Consider the following 19,712-nt stretch of genomic DNA (forward strand, 5'->3'; position numbering starts at 1 on the left):
TCTCCAGAGTGCAGACTTTCCAATCAGGTGGTCCTGGGTTCAAATCCCAGTTCCACAACATACTAGCTCTAAGGACCTGGGACCAGTCCCTTCACCTACTGCTCAAGGATGTTGTGAGGAGGAAGTTAAACCATATATGTGCATGTTCCTGCGTGTCTGGCACAGAGTAAGTGCCCAATAGTAAATAATTCTCCTCCCTTCCCTCCTTTCCCCCAGCTAAAAGCTGCTCCCCTGCTGCTGTCTTGCTGTCCTTTGAGAGACAGAGAGCTCACGATCTCGGCTTAGTCCAAGAGAGGGAAGCAGAGTTGTCAGGGACCAAGCACGTTTACACAGCCTTTGTCTGAGCCACCTGAGGACAGGGACTTGGCGCACTCGTCTGAGGGTGAGAGCCAGAACACGCTCAGTTGAGGTTTATGAATGGAACTGGACTTTTTGAATGTGTCGATGCTCCCCTGAGACCAGATTGTGTCAGAGGGAGCCTTGCTAGTGGACCTTGTGCCAGATGGCAGGGCTCCAGCCACCCATGCTGCTTGTGACACTCCAACCCTTGTGTGGGCTGCTGGTCTCTGTTGGTGTTTTGACTTCCCAGCCTCTCTTCATACAATCTTTCCACAAGTCTGGAGCTTAGAAGTTGAGGACGAACTTCTTTGCAGTCGATCAGCTGGGCTAGGGACTTAAACTCTTCTTTAGCTGGGGACCCCCTTATTCAAACAAAAATCTTAAGTGGGAGCTGAAGTGGAGCCACTCTGTCTGAGGAAAGAGACCTGCATTGCACACTACTGAACTAGACTAGCTTGCCAAGAGACACCACCTGGCATCCCAACGGAATTTCTGCCCCCCCTCCTCCTACTCCATCAGCAGCCTTGCTCCTTTACAATTTTTTAAAATAAATTTATTTATTTATTTTTGGCTGCATTGGGTCTTCATTGCTGCGCGCGGGCTTTCCCTAGTTGCAGCAAGCAGGGGCTACTCTTCATTGTGGTGCGCGGGCTTCTCACTGCAGTAGCTTCTCTTGTTGTGGAGCACAGGCTCTAGGCGCACGGGCTTCATTAGTTGTGGCATGTGGGCTCAGTAGCTGTGGCGCATGGGCTCAGTTGCTCCATGGCATGTGGGATCCTCCCGGACTAGGGCTTGAACCCATGTCCCCTGCATTGGCAGGATTCTTAAACACTGCGCCACCAGGGAAGTCCCAGGAAGGCATTCTTAGCAAGACATAAAATTTAGAAACCACAAAGAAAACTACTGATAGATTTAATTACATGAAAAATTAAAACTTCTCACAAAAACCACCATAAAATTAAATATAAAGAGTTCCTACAGGGCCTCCCTGGTGGCGCAGTTGTTAAGAATCCGCCTCCCAATGCAGGAGACATGGATTCGGTCCCTGGTCCGGGGAGATCCCACATGCCATGGAGCAACTGAGCCCATGCGCCACAACTTCTGAGCCTGCGCTCTAGAGCCCGCGAGCCACAACTACTGAGCCCACGTGCCACAACTACTGAAGCCCGCACACCTAGAGCCCGTGCTCCACAACAAGAGAAGCCACCACAGTGAGAAGCCCGTGCACTGCAAAAGAGCAGCCCGGCTGGCTGCAACTAGAGAAAGCCCGCGCACAGCAACGAAGACCCAATGCAGCCAAAGATAAATACATAAATAAACTTATATTTAAAAAAAGACTTCCTACAAATTCATAAGTAGAAAAATTGGCAATTCACAGAAAAAATACAAATGCTAACAAACATGAACAGGTGTGCAATCATTAACAATCAGAAAAGCAAAGTACAAAAATGAGCCATTTTAAAAATTCATTGCTTGAAAAATATTTTTAAGTTGAGTAAATCCAGATGGTAAAGATGAGGGAAATTAATACTCTCACACAGTATTGGTGGGATTGTAAATTGGGACAACTTTCTTTGAAAATAGTCTGTCAGTGTCTATCAAAAATTTAATTGTGCCTCCCTTCAAACCCTTAATTCCATTCTTGGTCTCTGTCTTAAGAATCTTGAACTTCTGTACACACATAACATATAACAAGGACGTTTGTTCATTATAGGATTGATTGCAATAGGAAAAAAATAGAATTGACCTTAACATTCATCAAAAGGGAATGGTTTAAAAAGTAGATTACATTCATATTATGGAATAATAAGTAAAATGTACGTATTAAATGTATGAGATGCTTCTATATGTACTGACATGGAAGGATCCCTAAAATACACTGTTAAATTGAAAAAAAAAATCCAGTACAATAGAATAAGATGCACAGTGATCTCACTGAAATTGTGTATCAAGGAGATAAAACGTACAGTTCTCTTTAGGCTGCCTCCCAATTCCCTCATTAGAGGTGACTACTATTAATATTTTATATGTATAATCCCTAATTTTTTTCTGTGCATTTATAGTTGCACATATATAAGTCCATACCATATGATCTCATACACAGACATGCACAGGGGAAAGACTATGTAAATTGATACAGGGAAAACACCATGTAAAGATGGAGGATGGGAGTGTTGCATCCACAAGCTAGGGAACACCAAAGATTGCCCACAAACCACCTGAAGCTAGGAAGAGGCAATGATGGATTTCCCCTACAGGTTTCAGAGGGAACATAGCCCTGCCAGTACCTTGATTTTTGGACGTCTATCCTCTAGAACTGCAAGATGATAAATTTCTATTGTTTTAATCATCCAGTTTTTGGTATTTTGTTATAGCTGCCCTAGGAAACTAAAATAGGGAGTAAAGGTGGAAATAGGGAGACCAAGAAGTGAACTATTGCAATGATGCAGGTGAATATTGGTGGCTTGAGTCAAGGTTGTAGCTGTGGATGCTGGATATGTTTTGAAGACAGACTTTGATGATGGACTGAGTATGAGGTATAAAAAAAAGGAGAGGCATTAAGGGTAATTCTAAAGTTGCAGTGCTGTTAGTGCCCCAGGTGTCTGCATCTTTGTGCCTGAGGCCTTTCCCAGAAGTGCAAAAGGAAAGCCCATCTAACAATTCCTACCTTAGACTGGAAGTGCTGGGAAATTAACCCCACCTAGGGGAAGCCCTCAACCAGTGATTCTCAGGAGTTGGTGTATAAATATCCCAGCTCCTTTGCCCCTCAGATGGGATAATTTTGACACGTGTGTTTTACACTATTTCTCACAAGATTAAGCTCCAATCAATCAGTGGTAGCTGGCTTACCAACACATCTTTATTGGCTGCCTTCTCTTCCATGTATCTCTCCTACTGGTGACCCTTGTTTCTCCAAGATAAATTATTTGCACTTGAATCTTTATCTCAGAGTCTGCTTTTGGAGAAACCCAGACTAATACACGAGATTTTCAGCTTGAGCAACTGGGAAGATATTTATTCATATTTATTAATTAATAAATTGACATTTATGAAGATGGAGAAGACTTTGACAGGTACAGATTCTTGGAGAGGGGAAGATCAGTAGAACATTTTGAACACAATAGTTTTGAGGTGCTTGTTAGGTCACCAGATGGAGAGGTTGAATAGGCTTAGAGATATACAGTCTGGAGTCAGGAGAGAGATTGGTCTAGAGAGATACATTTGGGAGTCAACAACATAGAGATAATATTTAAAGAAAGCCATGAGTCTGGATGAAATCACTAAAGGAATTAGTGTAGCTGGAGAAGAAAAGAGGTCCCAGGATTAGTAGGGTTCTTGGCACTGTAACATTTAAAGGTCAAGGAAATGAGGAAGATCCCACAAAGCAGATTGAGAAGGAATGGCCAGTGAAGTTGGAGGAAAAGAAGAGTGTGTGAAATCCCAGAAACCAAGGGAGGCAAGTGTAACATCAGTCCCTTCTTTTGATCTGTTTTAGTATCCTTCATTTATTTTGGAGGCTTTCCTCCAAAATGTGTCTTTTCACATTGAAGAGTTGGGTTTTAAAAGATTGATTTGAATTCTTTATCCATGTATGGGTTTTGTCTTTTGGTGGCTTTCACAGTAGAAGCTGAAACTCTAGGTCATTTCTCTGAGGCTGTTCAGTTTCTCCAGAGAATTCCCTGTTTTCAAGCCGAGGGAGGGAATACCCTAGTCACCAGATAAGGAGATTATGGGGTGGGGGAGGGAGTGAGAGTGGATAGAGAAGTGTGTGGCCTCTTCGTTCGGTACGTAGACTTCCAATGACTCTCCCTTTTTCTAGTAAGGTACCTCTCTGTCTCAATTACTGCACAGACAAAGCCTCCAGATTCCTGCCAGGGAGGAGTAGTAGTCATCTGACAGGTGCAAGGTTATAGAAGGGACCTGAAGGCTAATGGATCCTTACAGACACTTTCATCCAATCCTCTTGTCTTGAACCCATTCTTCTCCCTGGTTCTTTCTTTCTGGGTTTCTGGGTCCTCTAGTACTTGAGCTTAGCTGGAGTTCTGTGGCAGGAAATGGCTTGCTTCTCATTAGCACCACCTCTGTAGACAGTTGGTATGTAGCTTTTTCAGCCCTGCTAATTTTTCCACTTGGATTTCCACCTTCTCATCCTCTCATGTCTCCTCTCCCACTCTCTTTATCCTTGTGGGTTTATTTTGGTCTTATTCACTTGCTTTCATTTTTGTGGGGCTCGAAGAACTAGAAGAGATAAACACATGTGTTCATTTTTCCTTCTCAACAACAGTATTTTTTTTTTTTTTGCGCTACGCGGGCCTCTCACTGCTGCGACCTCTCCCGCCGCGGAGCACAGGCTCCGGACGCGCAGGCTCAGCGGCCATGGCTCACGGGCCCAGCCGCTCCGCGGCACGCGGGATCCCCCCGGACCGGGGCACGAACCCGCGTCCCCTGAATCGGCAGGCGGACTCCCAACCACTGCGCCACCAGGGAAGCCCTCAACAACAGTATTTTGAGGTCATCAAATGTAGAGCAATTTTCTAGTGTCTGGGGCCAGAAATTCAAGAGAGACGTGAGTTCTTCCCTGGAGAAGCCACATTCCTTGAATTCTCGGTGCCTCTGGTCTTCCAGAGTATCTCTTATTTTCTTTTTCCCAGAGGCTAGAACTCGGCCAGAAGTATTTCTGCCTGGTCAATTCATCTATTTTCCAGTTACCTAACTGTGGAGGCATTTCCTACTTGCCAAGGAGCCAACTCAGGTTGACTCCTTCCTTTTGTCTATCCTTCTATGTCCATAATATCCACACAGGAGGAATGTATATGCATAACTCGACTAAGTCCGGAAAGTAATGGTAAGTTATGAAAGGGAATCTCCAAGTTATATGGGGAAAATGTTTGGAAACTTTGGGCCGAGAGAATGTATGTGGAGTGGGTGGGGGTGATTTAGACCATAAATCTTATTTTATTTCACTATCCACACATCCCGGTGTTTCTGAATATGCCAAAGTTAATGCTAGTAATAGTTGGAAACATTTCTATAATGCTTGTTATACGTCAGTACTATTCTAAATGTTGATCTCTTAACTTGTAAAATAAATCATTATATATTAACTGCATACCTGGCAACAACCCTGTGAGGTAGATACTACCATTATCTCCAATTTACCACTAAAGAAACTAAAGTACACAGGAGTTAAATACAAGGCTACGGTGAAGGAATTGAACCTAGGTGTTCAAACTCCAGAGTTCAGATGCTTAACCACTAGCCTATGCTGCCTCTCTTCTTCGGGCTAGATCATATTTTGCTTCCTTTAACTCATTAGATGAAAATTTTAGGATACCAAGTGTCAGAAACCAGTCAAAGTTTTCCCATACCATTTAGTTATAATTACACTTAACACCTAGACCACATCTTGATGGTACCCTCACTAATTTTGGCCTTCTGTTTTTAATTGGGATTCTTCAACCATCTGGATACTTCTGGCCCCCAGAGGTGGTATTGCTTCCCTATAGTTGGAGTCAGTGATGGAATGGATGTCTGCAACCTTACAACAGAGTCTCTGAGTACCTAAGCGCTTGGTTTGGGTTGCAGTTCCAACAGGAAGGGTCATTCTGATCATTTTTATTCTTTTCCCAGGGACAAGTATGGGCTCATACTAAAATTCGATTACAGTTCCTTTTTTTCTTATTTAAGATATAAAAGGAAAAATCTTTTCTTCATCTATTTATGGATGCATGCCTTGGAGGAGGAGGAAGGATGAGCTGGGGCACTGCAGGCTGAGCCAAAGATACCACAGTCATTTTGCAAAAGCTGGAAGCAGAGCAGCAGGGTGGAAAGAGATATCCTGAGGGACAGAAAACCAGGCATGAGACTAAATATCCAGTAACTCCCAAAGCTAACATCTAAACTGTGAAGTAGAAAGAGATGGGAGCATGTTTCAGAAAGCTGGGAACTGGCTTAAAGCATAAAGAGTTTACTAAAATATTGCTGATACTCAAGAGTCCAAGTCTTGCTGAAGGGAAAGCCCTGATCCACCTTCAAAATATTTGAAAACAGTAGTGAACTGAATGTAATTAGAGCTGAAGCAAAGCTGAGATCCAGCTCAACTACAGGTTAGATTGACTAATTTCCCCATACTAGTGACCTGACAAAAAGGGGCTTGCCCTTTTTAATCTGTGATGGTTTCTACAGTCCTTTTTCACAAAAACATGTAATTAAAAACTATCAGATACACAATGAACCAAAAAAAAAAAAAAGACCCATGTTCAATAGTGGAAATAGTGCTAGAAGCAGATGAAGTGATAGCTCAGATTTTAAATGATCAGACAAGGACTTTAAAATAGTTATGATAAATATGTAAATGCTCTAGTGGAAAGGTGGATAAAATGCATGAACAGATGGAGAATTTTAGTAGAGAAGTGTAAACTATGAAAACAGAATCAAATGGAAGTGCTAGAAATAAAAAATAAGATATAAGAAGTGAAGAATGTTTTTTGATGGGCTTAACAGCTGACTGAACACAGCAGAAGAAAGAATCAGATGCTTGAAGACAGGTCAGTATAAATTATCCAAACTAAAATACAAACAGGAAAAAAAAAAGGAGCAAAAAGTATGGAACAGAGTGCCCCAAAACAGAGACAAAATGAAATGTTCTAACATATGTGTAACTGGAGTGTCAGACAAAGAGGGGAGAGAAAATCAACAACAACAAAAAAGTATTTGAGGAGATAATAGCTGAGATTTTTTCTAAAATAGATGAGAGGTAAAAAGTACAGATCCAAGAAGTTTAGTAAATCCTAAGCAGAATAAATACATATAAAACCACACCTAGACATATCCTACTCAGACGACTGAAAACCAAAGATAAAGATAACATTTTAAAAGGAACCAGAGGAGGAAAAAGACATATTACATACAGGGGAGTAATGATACAAAGAATGGGGCTTCCCTGGTGGCGCAGTGGTTGAGAGTCCGCCTGCTGATGCAGGGGACACGGGTTCGTGCCCCGGTCCGGGAAGATCCCACATGCCGCGGAGCGGCTGCGCCCGTGAGCCATGGCCGCTGAGCCTGTGCGTCTGGAGCCTGTTGCTCCGCAACGGGAGAGGCCACAACAGTGAGAGGCCCTCGTACCGCAAAAAAAAAAAAAAAAAAAAAAAAAAAAAATGGATGATTTATCAGAAATGAAAGCAGAAGACAATGTGTGACATCTTTAAAGTACTAGAAACAAAAACCATAAATATCCTTCAAAAAAGAAAATGAAATAAAAACATTTGCAGGTAGACAAAGCTGAGATAGTTTGTTTCAGACAGACCTGCATTATAAGAAATGCTAAAAGAAGTTCTAGAAGCTGATAAAAATTCGAATCTGCAGGGAAAAATGAAGAGTACCAGAAATGGTAAATATATGGATAAATATAGAAGACCTTTTCAAAAATAATATCTAATTTTATTTATATATAATGTATATATATAAAATTTATATATATATATAATGTGTGTATAATATATTGTGGGATGTATAAATATACAACAAGGACTCAAAGGGCAGAGGTGGGTAAATGAAATTATACTATTGTAAGTTTTCTTACATTATTCATAAAAGAGTACAATATCATTTGAAGGTTAGATTGTGCTAAGTAAAAAATGCATGTTAAAAGAATTATAGCTAACAGTAGAGGAAATAAATGGGATAATAAATTAACCCAAGAGAAAGCAGGAAATGAGGAACAAGTGAGACCAAGAGAAAACAAATATCAAGATGAAAAACTCAAACCCAAGCACACTGACAATTATATTAAATGTAAACGGATCAAGCACTCCAATTAAAAAATTTTCCATATTGGAAAAAAAAATAACAAGCAGGGAATTCCCTGGCGGTCCAGTGGTTAGGACTCCGCGCTCTCACTGCAGAGGGCCTGGATTCAATCCCTGGTTGGAGCTAAGGTCCCATAAACCGCGTGGCAAGGCCAAACAAACAAAAAACCAAGCAAGGATTTTTAAATAAAGGAGCTTTAAGAAGGGTATTTGTATTTGTTCATCTTTTTTCTCTTAATTCAAACATGCAGCTGTCTTGTAAGGAACGGCAGAGGGGTTGTGATAGCCATACCTTGATCAATGGTCATAATGTACATCTCATTTCTTCCATGAGAAGAAAAAATTATAGCATTGCTGTGCCAGACATTTCATTTGGTGATTTAGTCGATTGTTACTAGTAGTATCTGGCCTTATTGATCAAACGCATATCCTTATATTGAGAACTTATATCTAACAGCCTCCTAAAAACTTGGCATTTCTAACAGAGTTGATATCTGACTTTTAATAAGATATCGAGGTCATGCTTCTGTAAATACAGAAAAGAAACATCCTGGAGCCATGGAAAGAGCATTGGACTTGGAGTTAGAGGGACTAGATTCAAATCCTAGCTAGATTAAAATCCTAATCCTACATGTTAATGAACTATGTGACCCTGGATAATAAACCCTCTTTCCTTCTCTGGATCTTAGTTTCTATCTATAAAAATAGGGATAATAGGGCTTCCCTGGTGGCGCAGTGGTTGAGAGTCCGCCTGCCGATGCAGGGGACACGGGTTCGTGCTCCAGTCCGGGAAGATCCCACATGCCGCGGAGCGGCTGAGCCCGTGAGCCATGGCCGCTGAGCCTGCGCATCCGGAGCCTGTGCTCCACAACGGGAGAGGCCACAACAGTAAGAGGCCCGCGTACTGCAAAAAAAAAAAAAAAAAAATAGGGATAATAATAATAATACAGGCCTTATAGGTTTGTTGTGTTGATTAAACAATATATAGGAAGGGTCTAGTCTAGTGCCTGGCACATCAGTTCCTTCTAAAAAATAATAGTTGAATCTAATGTCACAGAATTTGGAAAGCTAGTGGTAGCTCAAATGGGAGAAATTAAAGCATTAATAGAAAGAGAATATTAAGACTAGAAGTTCTTTCAAAGCAGATGTCTTTAGTTCTTTATCTTCTCTGTACTTTGAATAAGATTAAGTGCTCTGCTTATTTGAAAGGTTTGCTTGCTTGAAATGATCCTGTCAAGCAAGAAGAGCAAGAGAATTCTAGCAGGTTATAGCCGCCATTTTTTTTTTTTTTTTTTTGGCCACGCCATGCGCCGTGTGAATCTTAGTTCCCCAACCGGGGACTAAGTGCGCTACCCTCTGCAGTGAATGCCCGGAGTCCTAATCACTGGACCACCAGGGAATTCCCAGCCCCAATTTTGCTTCTAATGTTTGGTGACAGGTAAGAGGTTAAGCCCTTGCTTCAGGCTTAGACTAGTCTTTCTGCAGCTGTTCCATCATTCCACTTTATGGTTTAACGGTGGTGAAAGGAATTAGCATTTATTTAATGCCTGCCACGTACCAATCAGTGAGTTAGGGGTCTTAACATATACCATCCCATTTTAATGGATTTTGTTTGGGGAAAACTGAACCTGGGAAAAAAGTGACTTCCCCACAGTTACATGGCTGATAAGTGGCAGAGCCAGCCTGTGAACAAAGAAAGATCTCTCTGATGCCAGTGTCCGGGCTTTTTCCATGGCACCATGCTGCACCTCTGGCCCTTGCCTCACCTGGGCTATACAGCAACAATCTCTTCACTGGTGTTCCTGTATCCAGTGTTTCTCTTCCCAACCCATTCTCCGGATGGCAGCAAGCTGAACTTCCTAAAACACTGCATCGTCTTGACTCAACACTGGTTGGCTTCTCTTTGGTACTGTGGGTCCATATTGTTTGTTTGGCATTTAATGGTGTCAAGAATCAATTTGCTACGTGACCTTAGGCAAATCATCTTCTGTCACAAACTGACCCAAGCCAACTTGCTATATTATATTAATAAACATTTATTTACTAATTATTGAGTGGTGTTTTGTTGTTATTGCAGGGGTGAGAGGAAGATATCAGTAGCCTTCAACAGGGAGAGATGGGCTACACGTTCTTTCTGGAAACCTTACTACCAAGTGGTGTGTTACAATGAAAGCAAGTCTCAGACTGAAATCTACTACATGCTCAACATATTTATTAACAAGCAGGCAAAACCAGTCATACAACTTGTAAGCTCAGTGAAGTCCCAGATCTTGATCCTTTTAGACACTTTGCCAACTCCCTTGCCTGAAAAGTTAACTTTAAGTAAATAAGACAATATTCTATTTAGCAGGATTCATCTAGCCTGCTAGTCAGAATCAGGTGACAGGATCTTCCACTAATGGGGAGAAAAATACTGAATAGGTCCCAGCCCATAACATCATTCTAAAGAATCTCGTTGCTGGGCTCACTAGATTCTTATATGTTGGTCAAGCAAGGGTGGAGGTACCTATATAATACAATGCTTCTAGCTAAATCACATATCTTGACACCATTTATTTCACCCATGAAAAAACATATCTAACATCTAACCCTATTTAATAGTCTTCTCATGCTGATTGACAGTAAAGATAATTGAAGTTCTTGATGTAAACTGCTACTGGAATGTGAGATATTGATTAGAATTTCTCAGGTACTAACTAACCACTCCTAGAGTGTTTATTTCTTATTAGGGTACTTCAGATGTTAACTAATAGCCTCCAAGCTTTACAGTAAAACTAGGTAACACGTATATAAAACTTTCTAGTCTGAAATATTTAAACATATATTAACATTATATATCATATATTTTATATGATATAATATTTAATATAAGTAAATTACAGACAACGAAACACCTTCACTGGGGTTCAGTTTGTTTATGTGAGGAAATAAGATGAGCTAACTTCTAAAGTTTCTTCCATGATTCTATAAGTGGATTTTAGTGCAGTTAGAAGGATCTGGGTTAGAATCATGGAAAAACTTACTGACAGTTATCATCAAGCATGAAAACCTCTTTTCTAGAACACTTTCATATTTTCTTCAAAGGATTTATTTTTCTAAATAAATACCCTTAGCCCCAACCACACCTGTCATCCTCTAACCCTCTTTTTTATTTTTTAAAATTTTTTAAAAATATTTATTTATTTATTTACTTACTTACTTACTTAGGCTGCACAGGGTCTTAGTTGTGGCACGTGGGATCTTAGACGCAGTGAGAACTTTAGTTGCGGCATGCATGTGGGATCTAGTTCCCAGACCAGGGATCGAACCTGGGCCCCCTGCATTGGGGCACAGAGTCTCACCCACTGGGCCACTGGGGAAGTCCCTAACTCCCTTTTAAAAATAAACATTTTTTTAAATTATTGAGGTATAATTGACATATAACTTTATATTAGTATCAGGTGTACAACATAATGATTTGATATTTGTAAATATTGCAAAATGATCATCACAATGACTCTAGTTAACATTCATCACCACACAGTTACAATTTTTTTTCTTGTGATGAGAACTTTTAAGATCTACTCTCTTAGAAACTTTTGGATATGCAATACAATATTACTACCTATAGTTCCCATGCTGAACATTACATTCTCATGACTTATTTATTTTATAACTGGAATTTTGTACCTTTTGACCCCTTTCACCCATTTCGCCTGTCCCCCACTCCCTGCCTCTGGCAACCATCAATCTGTTCTCTGTATCTATGAATTCGGTTTATTTTTTAGATTCCACATATTGGTGAGATCATGTGGTATTTGTTTTTCTCTGTCTGACTTATTTCACTGGAATAATGCCCTCAAGGTCCATCTGTGTTGTCACAAATGCCAATACTTCATTCTTTTATATATATATATATGTATATATATATATAACATTTTCTTTATCCATTCACCCTTCGATGGATTTTTAGATTGTTTCCATATTTTGGCTATTGTAAATAATGCTGCAATAAACATGGGGGTGCATATATCTTTTTAAGTTAGTGTTTTCATTTTCCTTGGTTAAATACCCAGAGGTGGAATTGATGGATCATATGGTAGTTCTATTTTTAATTTTTTTGAGGAATCACCATATTGTTTTCCATAGTGGCTGCACCAATTTCCATTCCCACCAACAGTGTACAAGTGTTCCCTTTTCTCCACATCCTCGACAGCACTTGTTACCTCTTGTGGTTTTGTGTTTTTTGGTTGCTTTGGTTCTTCATTACTGCAGGCGGGCTTTCTCTAGTTGCGGTGAGTGGGACTACTCTTCATTGTGGTGTGCGGACTTCTCATTGCCGTGGCTTCTCTTGTTGTGGAGCACGGGCTGTAGGTATGCAGGCTTAAGTAGTTGCAGCACTAGGGCTCAGTAGTTGTGGTGCACAGGCTTAGTTGCTCTCGGCATGTGGGATCTTCCCAGATTAGAGATTGAACCGTGTTCCCTGCATTGGCAGGCAGACTCTCAACCACTGCGCCACCAGGGAAGTCCACGTCTTGTCTTTTTGATAACAGGTGTGAGGTGTTATCTCATTGTGGTTTGATTTGCATTTCCCTGATGATTAGTGATATTGAGCACCTTTTCATGTACTTGTGGGCCATCTGTATGTCTTCTTTGGAAAAATATTCAGATCCTCTGCTCATTCTTTAAAAATCAAATTGTTTTTGTTTTTGCTGTTGAGTTATATGAGTTCTTTATATTTTGGATATTAACCTTTTCTCAGATATATGATCTGCAAATATTTTTTCTCATTCGGTAGATTGTCTTTTCATTTTGTTGGTGGTTTTCTTTGCTGTGCAGAAGCTTTTAGTTTGATGTAGTCTCACCTGTCTATTTTTACTTTTGTTGCCTTTGCTTTTGGTGTCAAACCCCCAAAAATTATCACCAAAATTGCTGTCAAGGAGCTTACCACCTTCGTTTTCTTCTAGGAGGTTTAAGGTTTCAGGTCTTATGCTCAAGTTGTTGATTCATTTTGAGTCAATTTTTATGTATGGTGTAAGATAGTGGGCCAGTTTTGTTCTTTTGCATGTGGCTGTCCAGTTTTCCCAACACCATTATTGAAGAGATGTCCTTTCCCCATTGTGTATTCATGACTCCTTTGTTGTAGATTAATTGACCATATATACATGGGTCTATTTCTGGGCTCTCTATTCTGTTCCATTGATCTATGTGTCTGCTTTTATGACAATATCATACTGTTTTGATTGTCATAGCTTTGTAATATAGTTTGAAATCAGAACGTGTGATGCCTTAAGCTTTTTCTTCTTTTTCAAGAGTGCTTTGGCTATTTGGGGTCCACCCTGTAACTCCGTATTATTCTTTATTTTTTCCAAAACTTTTATCACTATCTGATATTATATATTTATTTACTTATTTGTTATTGTCTATCTTCTGCTACAAGACTATAATCTCCCTAAGAGTAGAAACTTTGTTTCAAACTGTACTTTCTATGCTTGACCTGCATAGAAGTCAGGCACAGAGGATAGAAGTTTGTTTTGTCTTTTGCTGCATAGCAAACCATACTAAAATGTAGTGGCTTGTTTATTTAAAGCCCATGATTCTGTAATTTGGCTAGATTTAGTTGGTCAGTTCTTCTTTTCATCTGACCTTTGGTAACTCACGTGGTTGCATTCATCTGGAGGTTCAATGGGACTGGATGGTCCAAGATGGTAAAATCTAGTAGTTAACTGTTGGCTGAAGTGCCTTGATTCTCCTCTATGTGGCACATCCAACAATATACCTTGTGTTTCTTAAATGGTGGCAGCAGTGTTCTAAGATAATAGAAGTGAAAACTGCAAAGCTCTTTAAGGTTACCTATACAATGTTACTTTCACTAGATTCTGTTGATCAATGCAAGTAACAAGGACAGCCCAGATTCAAGAGATCAAAAATTAGATGAGGGCTTCCCTGGTGGCGCAGTGGTTGAGAGTCCGCCTGCCGAGGCAGGGGACACGGGTTCGTGCCCCGGTCCGGGAAGATCCCACATGCCGCGGAGCGGCTGCGCCCGTGAGCCATGGCCGCTGAGCCTGTGCATCCGGAGCCTGTGCTCCGCAGCGGGAGAGGCCACAACAGTGAGAGGCCCGTGTCCCGTAAAAAAAAAAAAAAAAATTAGATGAGAGGTGCAGCAAAATCACACTGAAACCACAAAGAGCTGTGATTATTCTAACAATCTATTACAAAGCTCAATAAAGGTTTGTGAAGTGAATGAATATATTATTATATCATGTCTCAAGTTCCATGCTTCATATTCAAGGTCTGCTGTGATCCTGCTTCCAGAGCACAAATAACATATCTTCCCCAAGCACTCATCAAATCTGCTCTATAATTTATTTATTTGTGTGTGTGTTTTATCCTCACAGAAAGGACATTATCTTGTTCTCTTGGTATATCCCATGTATCTATCAGATATCCAGGCTCCAAAGAGACACTCTGTTGGTCTTTAATGAGTTTAATTTAACTTAACAACACTGACATCTTATCCCCTACCTTCCATTCCATCATCATGAAGTCACTAGTTGAACAATTCCCTGAAAATCTTATCATTATTCCAGTCTCCATGTCTTTACTCATTCCATTTTCCCCACCTAAAATATTCTCCTTCTTCCTCTTTGCTTATTTTGGTGTTTCTCACTGACACTTAGCAACTTTGGCCCTACCCACTAAATTCCAGTAGAGGCAGGGTCATTATGACAACCATGATAAATCCCCTGGTTAAATATCACTAGTAGACTATCCTTTGGGCCTACAGTGGGAGCAATATTGTTTTGTCTGTCCAGTACCACCTCCTGTCTTAGGAAGTGTTCCTTCCCCACTCCAACTACATCGTTCTTGAAGAAGTTACTCTATTCCTGTAAGTCTGTGCCCTCCTAGGTACAGCTGAATTATCTGGCATGTCTGAAGAAGGTCAGGCACTAGCCTATCCAATTTGCTGAAATTTAATAGAAATTAGGAGTGGAGCAGACCCCTTTTTTCCTTCTGTAATGGAATCCCCTTCCTCCAAACATACATATATGGGTTGACCCCAAGCGCCGAGGATGCTAATATCTAAATAAACACTACTCACACCAAAAGCCATTAAGTTTCTATAAAGCTTAGGGTAGGGTTGGGTTGTGAAAAACACTTGGGTTTTTACAAAAACTGAAGCAAAAAGCTTGGGCAGAAAATTGAATAAAGCGGGGCAGAGGAATTTCACTTATGCATTTTTCCTGGGTAGGTAGCTAGAAAGGAAAAGGGAATTGAAGAGAAAATATATGCATGGAGTACTAAAAGCTGCTGAGTTAAGGTTTTGGATGCTGCACAGATAGAAGTTTGGAACTAGAAAGGAGATAAGGACCTGTGCCTGGGGAATACCTCTTCAGTCACCAGAAAAGCTAAGAGAGAGAGCTCCAACGTGGACAAGGGGCAGACAGGGGTGACCTGGGAAGGGGAAACCTTTTATTCTACATATTAACTTGTGCCAAGCTGAAGTGAGTCTGTACTTGAAATTAGTGACCTATATTCTCAATTTTGGTGACTGGCACCCTAATCTGTCACTCAAGCAATCTAGAAACCTAAGAGTCACTAGTTTTACATTGACTCTATTGTCCCTCGCCCCTCAAGGTTAATCATCAACAAGCCCTGTCAATTTTGCCTCTTTTTTTCCAATCCATCTCCTCCTCTCTATTGTTACTACCATTGACCTAGTTCAGGTCCCTATAATCTCCCACCTAGACAACTGGTCTTCCTGCCTGCAGTTTAATCCCCTTCCAATCCATCCTTCATATGCTGCCAGAATAATCTTTCTCAAGCACATATCTGACCATGTTGCCCTCCTTCTTAACAACACCCCCATCCACCAGCTGCCCAGTTCATACCGTCTAAAAACTAAACTCTAAGCATAGCACTCCAGAATTCTTGTGGCCTGTTTAACTTTCAGCCTTCATTCTGGCCATCCGTCCCCCTCCCCCAAACACACACTTCTGTGCTCTAGACGCACTGACCTACTTTCAGTTCCCCAACACAACATGCTTTATCAAGCCCCTACGCATACCTGGAATACCTTCTCCTCCTCATGCCAGCCTGGAGAATTCCAATCCATCTTTGAAATTCAGTTCAGGTGTCATGTCCCCCTGAATTGCCCCAGGCAAAATCAGTTTCCCCTCCTTCAGGGCCCCCACAGCTGCTTGTATACACTTCTTCCGTTACACATGCCTAGTTACTTGCCTGTCTTCAACCAGCAACGGGAAACTCTCTGAGAACAAGACTATATTTTATTTATCTTCATATTCTCTGTGTCTAGCGTAGGCTTAAATAGGGGCTCAAGGTTGTTGAAGGAATAGATGGATATTTGATACTTTTTGGTACTTTAGTTTACCAAAAGTTGCAGTAAAGGAGGTTCTGCGTACAAAATAGCTGATGGTGTGTGTGCTGTCATGCCTTGGAAAGAGGCCCTGGTATTTTTCGGTTTTGTTTTTTAGGTGTATTTTAATAATTCATTAGACAATGATTTATTAATCATCCACTATGTGTCAGGTCCTGTGCCATTTTTAAAGGTCAGTGGATACTGGACATCAAGCAAGTCAAACAGCCTTGGCCTTCAAGCAGGTACTCTCCAAGAGAAGCTTTACAGCTATATGGAATTACAGTACAAAATTATTTTTGAAAGCAGATTCTGGGAGATGTAGTTATTTCACCATTCTAAAGGAAAGTTTAAACAACTTGTTGAATAATTTTAAAATGAAGGAACAAAAAAAGGATAGAGTGACTACAGGCTACAGGTAATAGATGGAATGACATGACCAATCCTTGCCACATGGTGGCAGTGCTTCTCCAGGGATGAGGATTTAGTGGCCTAGGACTTCAGAAAAGCATGTTCTCACACTGTAACTCCAGAGGAGGAAGAGTACTAAAAGTTTAACATGGTAGACTCTCTCAATTTGCAGAAAAGATGAAGTAAAACATATAATTTAATCAACTTTCTCCCTCCAAACTTTCGTGGGCCTTTGGAATCTGCTTTTATTTGTTGGCCAGCAAGGAAATATAAATAGAACTTTGGACTGGGCTGAGCATGTTAAATTACAAGGCTTAGTTTTTCATAATTGCTTTCTTATATTGATTTTTTGTGATATAATGATAGATTCTACTAGTGAAACAATTTCTCAAATTCTATGACCAAAATAAGTGTGTCAGTATTGTAAAGTATTTTCTGTAGAGTACCTAACTTCCAGGTGCTCTGCCAATCAAACCCATTTGAGAATCATGATCTAATCCAATGTTTTCTAATTACAAATAAAGAAAACAAGGCTCTGAGAAGCTAAATGACTTACTTAAGATCACAAAGCCATTTATGCGATAGGTTCAGGCTCATCCTTGCAAAGTGAACACTCCAGATCTTTCCCTCACTGCCATCTATCAACTTCATAAACAGAGTTTGTTGGATGATTAATCTTGAGAATCAAGAGACAGAGAGGAGTCAACGTGACTTCCAGATTTCTGAATTGGTAACTTGGATTACGGTGCTATATTCTCACCCAAACTGAGAATATCGATTGCTAATTTCAAATACAGACTTGCTTTAGCTTGGCACAAGTTAATATATAGAATAAAAAGTTTCCCCTTCCTAGCTCACTCCTTCCACCTATTGTCCAAATCAGAGCTCTCTTAGTTTCTCAGGTGACTGAAGAAGTGCTCTCCACAGAAAGGAAAATGCTAATCGTTCTGAAAATGTTAATGTCAGGAGTGTCACCTCATTTGTTCACTTCCCAGAGGGAATTCAAGAAGAATAATATCGTTGTCAAGTGACTGAGTTAATTAGATTAACAAATATTGATTGATTTCTCTACCATGATCCAGGTATGTTCTAAGCCCTTGGTTCTCAAAGTGTGATCGCCATAACAGCTGCTTTAGGATCACCTGGGAACTTGTTAGAAATGCAAATTCTTGGCCCTCACATCAGACATACTGAATCAGAAATTCTGGGAATGGGGTCCAAAAATCTGTTCTTACAAACCCTTCAGGTTATTCTGATGCATCCTCAAGTTTGAGAATGACTATTCTAGATCAGGAGCATATGGTGTTAAAGAAAAAAAAAGTGCTTGTCATCTTGAAGCAACAATATACAAACATACAAAAATAAAACTTCAGGCAGAGGTAAGTGCTATCAGGGAAACCAGTACAGGGGATGGAGGGAGAATGTAGAGGGTGTGCAGGCAAGGTCACGCTGGGGAGTATGAGCACTGGAGTCAGACTGAGCAGGGTGTGAATATCGGCTCCACCAGTTACTAGCCTTTGAAAGGTTTAGTTTCCTCATCTGCTAAAATGGAGATAGTAGTATTACCTTACAAAGTTACTCTAAAGATTAAATAAGATAATGCTTGCAAAATTCTTGTAACTGTTTCCTGTCTCAAGGTAAGCCCCCAATAAATGTTAGCCCTCCAAATACGAGGGAAGAGTGTGTAGATGTATATTTAGGAATCATCAATGTAAAAATTAATAGTAAAGTGCGTGAAAAGGTGGATAGATTGAGATGTGAGAGAAGAGGATGGAAGATGGGATCTTGCTGGTGGGAGCAGACATGGGTTGAAAGGAGGTGAAGAAATGAAGATGAGGAGAGAGAACTTTTATCTGAACTCAGCTAAACCTGGAAACTTGGAAGAGGAGGCCAGTGGATAGGGTGAATAACCATCCTGGTTTGCCTGGGACTGAGGACATTCCTGGGAGGTGGGACTTTCAATGCTAAAACTGGGCAAGTCCTGGGAAAACTGGAATGAGTTGGTCACCCTGTCAGTGGATAGGATCACGGCCGGTGAAGTGGGGGAGGTAAACATGACCTTTCTTTCTTGGTGCACTCATCTCTTCCTTATAGTAATCTTGTAAATATCTTCCAGTAGCTAGACTCAACAAGAATCTGGAGGGCAAGGGAGCTCGAATAATGCACTGGGGAGAAGTCAGCCTTGCCTGGACAGAGCAGGATAAGTAAGGAAAGAGAGAGAATGGACCTGAAGGGCCAAAAAGATAGTAACAAGGACAATGACAAGGGATTAGAACTGTCTGGGATTAGTCTGACTCCAGACCTTTTAATTTTTTTCCTGCCTTGTCCAAAGAGTATGGAAGTGGGATGAGTGTGTGTTTTCTGCATACTCGAATTAACCTTAAATAAAATAATAAAGGTTATCCAAGGATATTCTTTGGTATCTGAGCAGCCCACAAAACTTTTCTTTTTTGATGTCCAGTGGCGTGAGTGCCATGTACAAAAAGGAGCAGGTGGGACCCAGCTGCTCCAGGAAAGGAGGTCCTGGAGAAAATCCCCACGGGGATGACTTCAGGTGCCCAGGGATCTTCTCCTGGCTCACTTCCCGCCTGGAGGGCTTACTCCTCAAAAAGCGTTTGATGGGAGCTGCCGCGCTACGGTAAAGGTCAAAGGTCAAAGGTCACCGCTCGCACGTTAAAGTCTTGCAAGGCCAGAGGGTCTGGCCGCCAGGCAGCCAGGACACCTCCAGCCTCCCCCTGCCTCAGTTGACAAGAGGAGCCGCGACCCGCCAACCTAACCCAGATTATATTCAACGGGCC

Source organism: Globicephala melas, chromosome 1 (genome assembly GCF_963455315.2).
Source record: "Globicephala melas chromosome 1, mGloMel1.2, whole genome shotgun sequence".
Lineage (NCBI taxonomy): Eukaryota > Metazoa > Chordata > Mammalia > Artiodactyla > Delphinidae > Globicephala > Globicephala melas.